The 12964-nt window shown below is 39.2% G+C and overlaps 1 pseudogene; it reads right to left on the reverse strand.

Moving 5' to 3' along the window:
* Positions 1 to 4421: 4421 nt before the first annotated feature.
* Positions 4422 to 5950, reverse strand: LOC101440528 (lysosomal dipeptide transporter MFSD1-like; annotated as a pseudogene).
* Positions 5951 to 12964: the final 7014 nt, after the last annotated feature.

Consider the following 12964-nt stretch of genomic DNA (forward strand, 5'->3'; position numbering starts at 1 on the left):
CCTTGCCTAAGACTGCTCTGAGGACCTGCGCCCCTTCCCTTAGCACTTCCCTCTGGCACTGATCTCTCTGTTGATATGGTTGGTTTCTTTTCAAACTATTTACAGTCTTGTTATCAGTCTCTTTCTGGCTCTATCTCGGTTTCTTTGGTTAGATGAAGTAAAACGAATAGAACAATTCTCCATCCTCACCCTGCCTCCACACACACACCACATCACACACATACACAACAAACACTCTCACAAATACGAATAATAACTCAGTCCTTGTTTTAGGAATAGGAAATAGAGGAGACGCTTGGAGAACTATACTGTGATCTGCTGCAAGTGTTCCTGGATCTGAAGGGATGCATGAGTTAGAGTAGATAGATGGTAGCTGCTGCAGAGAGGACAAGTAAGATGAAGTCTTGGGGCCTTTAGAAGAAATGAGATACCTTCTTGGGTATATTTTACTACCACAGAATAATTGGAAAAGGGGACTGGATAGGAATTGAATGATATTTAAGTCCAGTTTTTAAGCAAATGCCTGAGAAGGGTAGAAGTCTAAAGAACTGATGGGCCACCCTGACCAGAGTGTTTGAAGAATTAAAATGCTCCCTTGAGACAAGGAGGAAAGTCATTCTGCTTAATTGCATCTTCATACTTGGACGATGTGTCAGCTAGGACAGTAGTTTTGAAACTTTTTTTTCCAATTCAACCCACAGTAAAATTCACTATATATCATATCCTAGTTACACACATATTCACGACTGAAACAAAAACTTCTGTGAAACAATAAACTTACCATATATGTATGATGCATTCTGAAATTTTCTAGGTTTTTTTTTTTTTTTTCCAATGCTGGCTTTGACTTGCTAAGTTGCTTTCCAAACCCAGCTCAGTCTGTAGTTTGAGACACGCTGATCTAGGGATAATGAATCTAGATGCTTTTTATCAAGGTGATTGGAAGTGGGATCACATTTCAGAAATTAAAGCGCAAGTAAAAAATGCTTCACGGTCTCTTTTTAACCAGAGACCATAGTTTTAACACTGTAAAGGTTGTAATTTCCCCACTTTCATTTATCATTTGTGGTTTCCCCTGTGTTAATTTGTAGAAAATGACTATCATTTTGGAATTGAGTTGGTGGATTTCTAAAAAGATCCTTGGTATTTTATGGTTATTCTCTGATGCAGAGCAAGACTTCAGATAAATGAAGGCACACTTGTTTTACCTTTCTTGGCTTTAGTAATCCCAGGTGTGAAATATAAAATGTTGGGTTATTGTGACTGCATTCTATGTAATGAGTGTAAATCTGTGTTTAACTCTGAAACTATTAAATTTTGGATTGTCAGAAAACCATTGATTGTGAGAAGTGTGTAGTACTGAATTGGCATCCTGTATCATTTTGGCCATTATTTGATTTTTTTTAGTCAATGCACATTTTTAAATTGTTAAAAATTTGGATAAAACTTTTCTTTCTGAAAGTCTGATTCCAAGACAAGGCTTAATAATTCAATTTCTGAGTAGAAGCCTATGTAAAGTTTCCTGTATTTTTCTCAAATTCCTGAATAAAGCTGACTGAAACAGTGTTTATAGATCTTAGAGGTCAAAACCCATTTGTGGCGGCGGACTTGGCCCAGTGGTTAGGGCGTCCGTCTACCACATGGGAGGTCCGCGGTTCAAACCCCGGGCCTCCTTGACCCGTGTGGAGCTGGCCCACGTGCAGTGCTGATGCGCGCAAGGAGTGCCCTGCCACGCAGCGGTGTCTACCCGCATAGAGGAGCCCCACACACAAGGAGTGCGCCCCGTAAGGAGAGCCGCCCAGAGCTAAAGAAAGTGCAGCCTGCCCAGGAATGGCGCCATGCACACGGAGAGCTGACACAACAAGATGATGCAACAAAAAGAAACGCAGATTCCCATGCCGCTGACAACAACAGAGGCAGACAAAGAAGACGCAGCAAATAGACACAGAAAACAGACAATCAGGGTGGTTGGGAAGGGGAGATAAATAAATCTAAAAACAACAACAACAAATTAAAACCCATTTGTTTTGTTTTTTAAATTTTTTATATATTTTTTAAACTTTATTTTGTACATTTAATAATTAAAAGTATAAACAATTAAAAACTAAAAAGAAAACACAGTTGAATAAAAACATACATTTCTCAAATGTACTGGATACATATAAATTTATTTTTGAATCATATAATGTTACACTATATTTGGTTCATAGTAACGCAATCATACAGTATTTGTCCTTTTCTGTCTGGCTTGCTTAGCTTAACATAATGCTCTCCAGGTTCATCCATGTTTTCATATGCTTTATGACTTCATTTCTTCTTACAGCTGCATAATATTCCATTGTGTGAATAAACCACAATTTATTTATCCATTCATCTGTTAACGAACACTTGGGTTGTTTCCAACTTTTGGCAATTGTGAATAATGCCGCTATGAACATTGAAGGGCAGATGTCTGTGTCACTGTTCTGGATATATACCCAGTAGTATATCCAGATATATATACAACCCAGTAGTATATATAGTTCATCTGGATATATACCCAGTAGTAGTATTGTGGGGTCACATCGTAAGTCTATATTAACTTCTTTAGGAACTGCCAAACTGTCCTCCACAGTGGCTGTACCATTCTGCATTCCCACCAACAGTGAATAGTGTTTCTATCTCTCCACACCCTCTCCAAAACTTGTAGTTCTCCATTTTTTCAATAGTGGCCATTCCGAGGTGTGAAATGATATCTCATTGTAGTTTTGATTTGCATTTCCCTAATCATTAGTGATGTTGAGCATTTCTTCATGTGTTTTTTTGCCATTTGTATTTCTTCTTTGGATAAATGTCAATTCAAGTCTTTTGCCTGTTTTTTAATGGGTCATTTGTCTTTTTCTTGTGAGTTGTAACATCTCTTTAAATATCCTGAATATTAAACCATTATCGGATATGTGATTCTCAAATATATTTTCCCATTGAGTTGACTGCCTTTTCATCCTTTTGACAAAGTCCTGAGAGGTACAAAAGAGTTTAATCATGAGGAGGTTCCAGTTATCTATTTTTTTCTTTTGTTGCATATGCTTTGGGTGTAAGGTCCAAGAAACCACCACCTACTACAAGGTCTTGGATGTTTCTCTACATTTTCTCCTAGTAGTTTTATAGTCCTGGCTTTTATATTTAGGTCTTTGATCCATTTTGAGTTTATTCTTGTATAGGGAGTGAGACAGGGGTCCTCTTTCATTCTTTTGGTTATAGATATCCAGTTGTCCCAGCACCGTTTTTTGAAGAGACTGTTATGTTCCATTAACATTAACTTGGTAAGTTTGTCAAAAACCAGTTAACTGTATAGATGAGGGTTTATTTCTGGATTCTCAATTCTATCTCACTGATCGATGTGTCTATCCTTATGCCAGTACAATGCAGTTTTGACCACTGTAGTTTTGCAATATGTTTCAAGGTCAGACAGTGAAATTCCTCCCACATTGCTCTTCTTTTTTAGAATGCTTTTGGCTATTCGGGTGCAGTTTCCCTTCCAAATGAATTTAGTAATTGCCTTTTCTAATTCTGTAAAGTAAGCTGTTGAAATTTTGATTGGTATTGCAATGAATATATAAATCAGTTTGGATAAGATTGACATCTTCATTATATTTATTCTTCCAATCCATGAACATGGAATGTCTTTCCATTTGTATAGGTGTTTTTTTTTTTTCTTTTTGCAGTATTTTTATTTACCCATGTAGATATGCAATTATCATCAACATTTGAAGGGCACTTTTTAGTTATTAGATTATAAGAAAACACGATACAGAAAGTTTGTATACATTATACTCCTAAGTAATTTGGGTCCTCAGTAACAGAGAGGTAAAGAAGCTCTAAAAGGCCACTGCTCAGCAACCTCTCATAACTCAAGAGAGCAGAATACAAACTGCTTTTTGTGAGTATGAAGAATTCCCCCATAAAAATAGCTTTCACACATTCCTTATCATTATTCTCTATTACAAAAGGGAATAATAAATCTCAGTGCCATAGTTTATTCTGTATAAAATAAATCTACACCGAGAAAAGCCATTTTTTAGTGTTTTTTGTTTTTTTTTTTGCTTAAAGATAAAGGCCATATCCCAGATATATACTCAAAACAAAGTGCAATATTTTCCATTATTTTCTGTCCTTATTGAAGTCTACCTGTATATTCCAAAGCAATTTTCTAGACTTTACATTGTTGACTAGCATATTCTAAAATAGAATTCTTCAGCAACTCCCAATACAATGGACACAGGCTAAAACAATCCTCACAAATATACTTTGAAAAAGGTATATTCAAAATATAAATATAGTAACATTTCAGTCCATTATTTTCCCTGACTAAATTCCAAAAAATGGAGGTTTTCAAACAATGGTGTGGGAAACCACCCTCTTGTGACAGTCTTTTAAACTTCTCATTTGGTATGAGAAAAAAGTTTTATTTCTTCCCTTTGCCTGGCAGAATAATTTAGGTTACCACCTTGGGCATGATTCACCAAATAGAGCAAGACCACAGCTAAAAGTGACAAGGAAACAGAGGCAATGAAAAAAGACTTCTAAAAATAAATATCCCCAAGAATCCAACCACATGCCAGCAATGATGGAAATAATCACCAACTTTACGAATGGACTGCATAAAGCTATATGTAGTTCCCAGCTGATGTTCCAGAACCACAAAGGCCACCACTGGCCACAGTGCTCAGGTAAGCAATGAACAGGAGAGTCCCAGGAGGCACAAAGCAATCCAAGGGCTCCACAGAGTAAAGGCCCACATCATGTGAGAAGCCAGAGTGGTTGCCACCACACACAGAACCCAGATGCTGTTTTTTCCTGTTTTAGCCACCAGGATCCCAAATATTGGGGAAATAGAAGCTGATATGACATATACAACACTGTTAATTGCACTTGCTGCCTGGGAGGAAAATCCAAATTTCTCTGTAAAGAACACTTTTCCAGCGGCAGACTTGGCCCAGTGGTTAGGGCGTCCGCCTACCACATGGGAGGTCCACGGTTCAAACCCCGGGCCTCCTTGACCCGTGTGGAGTTGGCCCATGCACAGTGCTGATGCGCGCAAGGAGTGCCCTGCCATGCAGGGGAGCCCCACGTGCCCTGTAAGGAGAGCCGCCCAGCGCAAAAGAGAGTGCAGCCTGCCCAGGAATGGTGCCGTACACACAGAGAGCTGACACAGCAAGATGGCGCAACAAAAAGAAACACAGATTTCTGTGCCGCTGACAACAATATAAGCGGACAAAGAAGACGCAGCAAATAGACACAGAGAACAGACAACAGGGGTGGGTGGGGGAGGGAAATAAATAAATAAATCTTTTTTAAAAAAATCCATAATTAAAAAAAAAAAAGAACACTTTTCCCAGCCCAATAAAAGGGAACACCACCACATAATAGCAGACGCAGATAATGAATATGAGCCACAGGCATAAGGAGAAGTCCTTTACATCAGTCAACTTAATAACTTCACCTGTTTTTCCTTGTTCTTTATGAAGAATCTCTCTGCTCTCTGATTCAAGTAAGCAAGGGCCAAGGCAGAGATTAGTGAAAGAATACACGTTATACCCCCGATCATAAGTGTGATGCCAAGGGCTGTATGACCTGCAGAACCCAACGAAGCTTCAATCTTAGGATACGGTACTTCCAATTCAAGCCTTACTAAGTTGACGTCCAAACACCGGGTTTAATTCTTTGCCTTTAAACCAACTCACAGTGCATGTATTCTGGGCAACTGTTAAGGACTCCCCACTAATCCCAGACACAAACCTTCCAAATTCCGTCAGCCAAAAACCATGAACTACTGCGCCCAGAGCAAACACGACCTGTCCAATGCAAACAAAGCAGCTAAAAATAATGGTGCCCCCATCGTATTCCAAATAATCTAGCAAAAGAAACACAAAACTGCATTAGGCCATGAATACCAGGCACGCAGCAGCATGGCAGCTACCGAAGCCCAGGAGGCACAGCAGCAGCAGCACCGAGTCAGTGTGCCAGGCGACTGGGGTCACAGAGGGCCTCGGGGCAGCGCTCACCTCTGCCGGCCTTGCCGGGACTGCCTGCCAGCAATGAGCGGGCACTTCCTCCTCTTCCACCAGGCAGCTGGAACGAAATAAGCAAAGACGTTAGCAACTAGATTATCCCACAGGAAGCAGTGCCCCTGGAGCCCAGCGGAGGCTGCGATTCTGTTTAGGTCTTTTAACATTTCTTTCAGCTTTGTTTTGTAGTTTTCTGCGTATAGGTCCTGTACTTCTTTGGTTAAATTAATTCCTAGGTATTTGAGTCTCTTTGTTGTTGTTGAAAATGAAAACTTCCCCGATTTCCTCCTCAGATTATTCAATACCAGTGTACAAAAACATTACTGATTTTTGCGTGTTGATCTTGTATTCTGCCACTGTGCTCAACTCCTTTATCAGCTCAAGTAGCTTTGTCGTGGTTACTTCAGGATTTTCTAAGTACAGGATCATGTCATCCGCAGTGAAAGTTTTACTTCCTCTTTTCCTATTTGGGTGCCTTTAAATTTTTCTTCTTGTCTAATTGCCCTAGCTAGAACTTCTAGTATAATGTTGAATAACAATGTGACAGTGGGCATTCTTGTCTTGTCCCCACTCTTAGAGGGAAAGCTTTCAACCTTTCCCCATTGAGTATAATGTTGGCTATGGGTTTTTCATATGTCTTTTGTCATATTGAGGAATTTTCCTTATATTCCTCTTTTGAAGTGTTTTTACCAAAAAATGCTGGATTTTGTCAAATGCCTTTTTTGCATTGATTGAGATTATCATGTGTTTTTTCCCCTTCAATTTTGTTAATGTGGTGTAGTAAGTTGATTTTTAAATGTTGATTCAGCTTTGCATACCAGGATTAAATTCCACTTGTTCCTGATGCATAGTCTTTTTTTTCCTTAAAGTTTTATTTATTTATTTCTCCTCCCCCTCTCATTGTTTGCTCTCTGTGTCCATTCGCTATGCGTTCTTTTGTGTCTGCTTGTCTTCTCTTTAGGTGGCAGAATGAAATGATCCTGGGATCTTCCAGAGTGGAAGAGAGGTGCTCAATCTCTTGCACCATCTCATCTCCCTGGTCTGCTGCGTCTCTTAATGTCTCTCCTCGGTGTCTTTTTTTGTTGCATCATCTTGCTGCACCATCTCTCCACTTGGGCGAGCTTGCCTTCACCAGGAGGCCCTGGGAATCGAACTCTGGACCTCCCACATGGTAGACCAGAGCCCATAATTGAGCCACATCTTCTTCCCATAAGTCTTTTGATATGCTGATGGATTTGATTTGCAAGTATTTCATTGAGAATTTTTGCATCTATATTCATTAGAGACATTGATCTGTAATTTTCTATTGCAGTATCTTAATCTGGCTTTGGTATTAGGGTGATGTTGGCCTGATAAAATGTGTTGGGTAATTTTCCCTCTTAAATTTTTTGGAAGAGTTTAAACAGGATTGCAGTTCTTTTAAAAATGCTTGGTAGAATTCACCTGTGAAGCCATCTGTTCCTGGACTTTTCTTCACTGGGAAATTTTTGATGACAGATTCGATCTCTTTAATGTGATTGGTTTGTCAAGTTCTTGTATTTCTTGTAGTGTCAGTGTCAGTTGTTTGTGCATTTCTAGGAATTTGTCCATTTCATCTAGGTTGTCTAGTTTGTTGGCGTACATTTTCTCATAATTTCCTCTTATGATTTTTTTTATTTCTGAGGGGTCAATTGTAACTTCCCCCATTGCATTTCTGATTTTATTTATTTGCATTTTCTCTCTCTTTTTCCTTTGTTAGTCTAGCTAGGGGTTTGTCAATTTTATTGATCTTCTGAAAGAAATAGCTTTTGATTTTTTTTATTTTCTCTATTTTTAATTTTCATTTATTTCTGCTTTATCCTTTTCTTTCTTTATGCTTGCTTTGGAGTTGGTTTGCTGTTCTTTTCTAGTTTCTCTAGTTATTTAATTAAATCTTTGAGTTTAGCTCTTTCTTCTTTTTTAATACAGGCATGTAGGGCTATAAATTTCCCTCTCAAGACTGCTTTCGCTGTGTCCCATAAATTTTGATAAGTTGTGTTCTTGTTTTCATGTGTGTCAGTTTATTTACTGATTTTACTTGCAATTTCTTCTTTGACTCACTGATTATTTAGGAGTGTGTTTTCAGCCTCCACACATTTGTGAATTTACTTTTCTCCTATTATTGATTTCCAGTTTCATTCCATTATGATCTGAGAAGGTGGTTTGTATAATTTCAATCTTTCTATATTTATTGAGAGCTTCATTATGCACTAACATGTGGTCTATCCTGGAGAAAGATTTGTGGACACTTGAAAAGAATGTATAACCTGCTGAGTTTAGTTCCAGTGTTCTGTACATGTCTATTAGGTCTAACTTATCACATTGTTCAAGTTCTGTTTTCTTGTTGATCTTCTGTCTAGCTGTTATATCTAATGACGTGAGTGGGGTGTTGAAGTCTCCAACAAATATTGTAGAGATGTCTATTCTTCCCTTCAATTTTGCTAGTTTGTCTCATTTGTTTTGTGCCTGGTTAGTTACATAGATATTTATGACTGTTATATCTTCCTGGTGGATGGTCCCTTTTATTAATATATAATGGTCTTCTGTATCACATAACTTTTTTGCATTTAAAGTCTCTTTTGTCTGATATTAGTATAGCTACCCCTACTCTTTTTTGGTTATTATTCATGTGGAGTATCTTTTTTCAACCTTTCACTTTCAGCAATTTTGTATACCTGGGTCTAAGGTGAGTTTCTTGTAAGCAGCATATGGATGGTTCATGTTTTTTAATCCATTCTGTCAGCTTGTGTATTTTGATTGGGGAGTTTAATCCACTCACATTCAATGATACTGCTATAAATGCATTATTTACTTCCACCATTCTATTATTTGGTTTTCATATGTCATATCACATTTTTGTCTGTCTTTTTGCTCTTTTGGTTATCCTTTATGCTATTCTTTCTTCTAAACTCTCCTCCAAACCTGTCTATCCTTTCTTTTTCTTTCAGGTTCTTAGGTTTCCTTTAACATTTCCTGCAAAGGTGATTCCTTTTTGCAAATTCTCTTAGTTTCTGTTTGTTTGTGAATATTTTATACTCACCTTCATATTGGAAGGACAATTTTGCTGGATAAAGAATTCCAGGCTGGCAGTTTTTCTCTTTCAGTATCCTAATTATATCATACCATTGTCTTCTCCTCCATGGTCTGCCCTAAGGTTTATGGAGGTCCCTTGTATGTGATAGTTTGCTTTTCCCTTGCTGCTCTGAGAATTTTCTCTTTCTCTTTGATATTTGACATTCTGAGTAGTATGTGTCTTCTTGTAGGTCTATTTGGATTTATTCTGATTGGGGTACGGTGTGCTTCTTGGACATGTAAGTCCATTTCTTTCATAAGAGTTTGGAACTTTGCTGTTATTATTTCCTTAAATACTCTTTCTGCACTCTTTCCTGTCTCTTCCCTTCTGGAACTCCCATGACATGTATGTTTTTGCATTTTGTATTGTCATTCAACTTTTTTAGCACCTGCTCAATTTTTTCCATTCTTGACTATCTTAAAATTTTAGCTGCTCTGCCTTCCATATCACTTATTTTTTCTTCTATCATTTCAAGTCTGCTGTTTATGCCTCTAATGTGTTTTTGATCTCACCTATTTTGTCTTTCATTCTCATGAGCTCTGTTACTTTTGTGTTCAGGATTATCAAATTCCTCTTTGCATTTGGTCAATATCTTTATGATGTCATTAATCTCTTTATCCATATTGTCTTTCAACTCATTAATTTGATACAGGAAATTTGTGTGCATCTCACTCATTAGTTCTCTCAAATTCTGCATCAATTATGGGACTTTGATATATTCCTTATTTGGGGCCATGTCTTCTATTTTCTTAGTATGGCTTGTAATTTTTTGCTGACTTCTAGGCATCTGATCAGGACCTACTTTACTTGGATACTCAATTTCTTTCTCTTTTGTAGGGATTTACTGGCAGGAGGCTTTGTGTTACCATTGATCTTTGATTCTTGCCTTGACCTGGATTATTAGGATTATCCTGTTAGTTGCTCAAAACTGTGCACTGGACTCAGTAATTTGTTGTAGACTTGCTTCCTAGTGCCTTGAGGATGGAGGCTATAGAACCTGGAAAAAGCCTCTCCTATTTATTTTAATTATAGCTTGGTCTGTCAGCAGATGGAGCTCTTTGACAGCTCTCAGTTCAATGGCTCGATCTGCGTGTACTTGTTGCAACACAGATGGGATCAATGTGATAGAGCTTCCTGTCTGGAGGCTAGGATCTTCAAACTTTCTCTGAGACAGTTCTCCAGCCTTCTCTGGAAGCCCCTTCCCTTTTCCTGGCTAGGAAATATTTCCAGTCTTCTCTGAGTCCTCAGCAATGAGTCCCAGTTAGTAGAGAAGGAGATTGGGAGGGTCTTATATCTTTAGCCCCTTTGCTGGCTCCCCAGGGAAAGTGGTGCAGCCCTAGCCAACCTGGAAGGGCTCCTGGGACACAGCAGACCAGATTTGTGGGTCAGAAGCTAAGTCAGCCTTAGGCTGTGTCCCTCTCTCTCCCCTTTCCTGGGGTGGTAGATCCCTGGAGCCCCCTTTGTCTGTAGTTGCAGGCCCAGATGCCTGAGAATTTTAAAGTGTCTTTAGTGTGGGGGATGGTGCTGGTTTCAACTCATAGTTCTGTGATTGTTACTTCCCTTCGTCCCTCTCTCCTTTAGGCAGTGTTCAGCCTTCACCTGGTGTCCTAAGCCCTAGAAGATCTTTTTCTAAGCTGTTTCATCCTATCCTCTAGCTATTTTTCTGGATGAGAAGAGAGTACCAGGTCTTTCTAGTCTGCCATCTTACCAGAAGTCCAAAACCCATTTGTCAAGGGCCCTTGAAAATAATAATTTCTTACCTCTGTTCTAAAATATGAGTTCCTACTGAACAGAAGAGTATAATTCATTCTTTCAAATAATTGTCTAGGAGTACAAAGTATTGCATTAGTTAAGTTTCTGTATATATCTGAGCCACACAATTGTTCCCAAAAGCTGATCAGTGGAAATAGTAAGAATCATCCAGGGAACAAGCTACAGATCCCCAGGTCCCAATCAGAAAGATAAAATTTCGGCATTTTAAAGCTCCTCTCAGGTGATTCTCATACACAGATTTTGAAATCATTACTCCATTTTGAAACTTTTACTCCATTGCAAATAACTTATGCTATTTAGAAAATCTTTTCTCTTGGTTTGAAAACCGCTCTGGGCAATTACTTTTGTTTACCAAAAGCAAGGGTTAGCCAAATCTGGCCAGCTGTCTATTTTTGTAAATAAAGATTTATTGGAACACAGCCATGCCTATTCTTCAACTTACTTTAATTTTTTTGGAAACTTACTTATTAAGTTCCCTGCCCTCTTGGAGCTTATTTTCTAGTGAGGGGCTAATTAATTATACCTTCAGCAGCACAAAGCCAACTAAAATGGGATTAAACAAGAAAGAAACATATTATACTGCATAACCAGAAGTACAGAGAAAAGACAGGCTTTAAGGCAGGCTGGCTCAGTAGTGCAATGATGTCAGTGAGGATCAAAGTTCTTTTCATCTCTTTGTTCTGCCTTCCAGATTGTGCTGTTCTCCCCTGCCCCTCTCAGGTTGGTTCTTTTTGAGGTTTCAAGATGGTAACTGTACCTCCAGGTGTCAACTTCAGATAATCAACGTTCAGAGGGAGGAGGTGGCCATTTCTTCCTGTGGCTTTCTTAAGACCAAGAAGTCTTTCCCAGAAGGCCCTCCAGCAGGCTTCTTGTCACAATTCATTGACCAGAAATGGGGTATGGACTGTCAGGTATTGAAGTGACTGATGAGAACAATTAGTCTAATAAAAGTAACAATTAAGGCTTTATTAACCTATACAATATAGGCAAGGAGCAAAAGAAAAATGTGTTGGCTTTCCAGTGTTCCATTTTTTCCCTGTAAACAGCACCTTGTGAGGATCATATGATGAGCAGAGTTGTCTCACTGTCATGGAGCCCAAAACAAAAGGCTCCTACTATTTATGGGCCTCGGGGGCCAGAAGAGTGAGAAGGGGAAGGGGTAGAAATGAAAAAATGTTGAGTCTGTATGCAGAAGCGCCTTGACAAGGGCCTCCCTGTCCACAATGTGGTCCTGGCGGAGGCACCTGGGAAGTATCTCTTCCATGCCTCCCTTCCCCCCAGTGGAGCTGCCTGGACTAGAAATGCAGGTATGTGTATGAGCATGGCTGATCCAAGCAGGGTGCCGGAGCCCTTGACTGCAATGGCTTCCAAGAACTGCAAGACAATGGCTATGCACAAGCCCGGTGTGGGAAGGGCAGATAACCTTCATGAGGACTTCCAGGAAAAGCCTTGTAACTGACTATGGTTGAGCATGAGAGATCACATGCAGGATTTTGACCTTGAGCTGCAAGTGGGATGGGAAAATTCTTATTAGATTAAGTAAGATCTTCCTCTGGGGCAACTGAGGCCCATGGAAGAGGGGTGGAAACCTGAACAAAACTGGGATTCTCTTAACAAGGAAGAAGAGGGAAATGGATATTAAATAGATAACTGCCATCATCTACTGTAGGGAAGAAAATCAAGAGAAAAAAATAATTATAGATCATGAAGGATCTACATAGAAGGATGTATCCCTTGGTTAATTAAGTATTTATTTAAAATTGTAGTCAAATGTACATACATAAAACTCATTTAACCATTTTATTGTATTTTTTATTTATTTATCTCCCCTTCCCCCCCCCCCCATTGTCTGCCATCTGTGTCCATTCACTGTGCATTCTGCTGTGTCCACTTGCATTATTGTCAGGCAGCATGAGGAATCTTTCTTTCTTTTTGCTGTGTCATCTTGCTGCATCAGCTCTGTGTGTGTGTGGCGCCACTCTTGGCAGGGCTGCACTTTATTTGCGTGGGGCAGTGCTCCTTGCGGGGTATACCCCTTGCACATGGGGAACCC

This window comes from Dasypus novemcinctus, chromosome 10 (assembly GCF_030445035.2).
Source record: "Dasypus novemcinctus isolate mDasNov1 chromosome 10, mDasNov1.1.hap2, whole genome shotgun sequence".
In the NCBI taxonomy this organism is placed as follows: Eukaryota; Metazoa; Chordata; class Mammalia; order Cingulata; family Dasypodidae; genus Dasypus; species Dasypus novemcinctus.